The sequence below is a fragment of the Mus caroli genome, chromosome 10 (assembly GCF_900094665.2).
Source record: "Mus caroli chromosome 10, CAROLI_EIJ_v1.1, whole genome shotgun sequence".
Classification (NCBI taxonomy): Eukaryota; Metazoa; Chordata; class Mammalia; order Rodentia; family Muridae; genus Mus; species Mus caroli.
In genome coordinates, this window is record NC_034579.1 from 76,532,850 (window position 1) to 76,535,103 (window position 2,254).

Sequence of the window (2,254 nt, forward strand, 5' to 3'; positions counted from 1 at the left end):
GAGTACTACTCAGCTATTAAAAACAATGGATTTATGAAATTTTTGGACAAATGGATGTATCTGGAGGATATCATCCTTAGTGAGGTAACCCAATCACAAAAGAAGTCATTAGATATGCACTCACTGATAAGTAGATATTAGCCCAGAAACATAGAACACCCAAGATACAATTTGCAAAACACAAGAAAATCAAAAAGAGGAAAGACCAATGGGTGGATACTTCATTCCTCCTTAGAATAGGGAACAAAATACCCATGAAAGGAGTTACAGAGACAAAGTTTGGAGCTAAGACGAAGGATAGACTATCCAGAGACTACCCCACCCAGAGATCCATCCCATAATCAGCCACCAAACCCAGACACTATTGCATATGCCAGAAAGATTTTGCTGAAGGGACCCTGTTATAGCTGTCTCGTATGAGGCTATGCCAGTGCCTGGCAAATACAGAAGTGGATGCTCACAGTCATCTATAAGATGGAACACAGGGTCCCCAATGGAGAAGCTAGAGAAAGCACCCAAGGAGTTGAAGGGTTCTGCAATCCTATAAATAGAACAACAATATGAACTAACCAGTACCCCCAGAGCTCATGTCTCTAGCTGCATATGTAGCAGAGGATGGCCTAGTCTGCCATCACTGGGAAGAGAGGCCCCTTGGTATTGCAAACTTTATATACCCCAGTACAGGGGAATGCCAGGGCCAAGAAGCAGGAGTGGGTGGGTAGGGGAGCAGGGTGGAGGGAGGGTATAGGGAACTTTCAGGATAGCATTTGAAATGTATATAAAGAAAATATCTAATAAAAAAATTAATTATTAAAAAAAACTCAAGGTGGGAATATTCGTGGCTCTTGTCTGCTGTTAGTGGGGAGGTTTGGTGCTGTGGAATTGTGTGCACGCCCAGCATGAGCTCTCCCACTAAGCTACAGCCCAGAAAGCTGATCTTAATGTGTTCCATGCATTAGATCAGTCTCATGTAAAAGCAGCGCCTAGCAGGCAGGTCCAGCCGCGAGGTTGCCTGTGGCCCATATGAAACCACACGTTTTTAAAGTAACTTGGCTGCTGCTTCTTTAGCATGAGCTTTCTAGATGACCACATCAGGTTGCCGTTGAGTTACAAGGCTAGACTAGCAGATTATTAGCTACCATGGCAGGAAGATCCGGGGCTCCTTCTGGCTCCCCCTTCCCCCCCCCACTCCTCAGCAGGTGACCATGGCAGTTTGGGCTTTTCCGGAGGAAGGATACTTCTTTGATCTAGAGGACCTAAAAGCTGGCTACCATTAGTAATTAGTACATGGCTGGCTGGCTGGGGTGAGCATGACTGATCTCCAGTTTTATAAGCTGAAACATCTGAGAGTTTACTGGAATGGAGCCCACACCCCCTGAGGCTCTTCAGGCTAGGGGGTTTCCACACTAAAAACTTTTCTCTCCCGGCTGGATGTTTCGGCTGGTGTGTGCCTCTTGGAATGGGCAGTACCTGAGAGACTAGGGCAGGAGGATTGAGAGCTCAGGGGATGGGGACTCTCTGGGGGAACCCTGTCTCAAAACAAAGACATAAAACCATTTCCCTTCCTTTAAAAGTGAAGTAGGCCAGTGAATCGCTCACAGGAGAATTTCTGCGTGCTCCAGTAGTTGTGAACCCCTGAGGTTTGTATGTACGCCTGACACACACTTACTTCCTGAAGTGCTTCTAGAAAGTTGACTGAGAAGAGCATGCCTTTTCTTCTCCCCGGAAGGACCCGGCTCTGAGGAGTGAGCCTGTGTGCACTGTAGGAAACCCCTTGGGCCCGAGAGGCCAGACCAGTTGGCAGAGTTCTTGCCCAAAATGCAAGAAATTCTGGGTTTGCTCTCCAGCCCCTTCCACCTGAAACCTCAGTACTGCGGAGACCAGGGCAGGAGAACCAAGGTCATCCATCGTCAGCGACATAGGCCAGCTTGGGCTATGTGAGACTGTCTCAAAAAAATTAAAGTGGCATGCTTCATATAGCCTGGGAAGGTATCCTTGGAATTAGATCATGGGTAGGGTCTAGTGTAATGTAATGCACTGTTGATAGTTACTGTGACTGAGTCATGCAAGGAGTATATGAAAGCTTTCCAGCTTGAGACCATGTCAGAAGAATGCCGTACATTGCAAATATTGATTACCCACCACATGCTTGCTTTCTTCCTTTCTTTCTTCCTTCCTTCCTTCCTTCCTTCCTTCCTTTCTTTCTTTCTTTCTTTCTTTCTTTCTTTCTTTCTTTCTTTCTTTCTTTCTTTCT

The 2,254-nt window shown here is 46.2% G+C and overlaps 1 long non-coding RNA gene across 1 annotated transcript in view; it reads right to left on the minus strand.

The window, feature by feature from the left end:
• Nucleotides 1–2,254, minus strand: part of LOC115032132 — a 13,912-nt gene that overhangs the window by 3,732 nt on the left and 7,926 nt on the right. Inside the window, exon 3 of the long non-coding RNA XR_003837765.1 lies at nt 1,670–1,871. This is a non-coding gene — a long non-coding RNA (uncharacterized LOC115032132). The remainder of the gene's footprint in view (nt 1–1,669; nt 1,872–2,254) is intronic.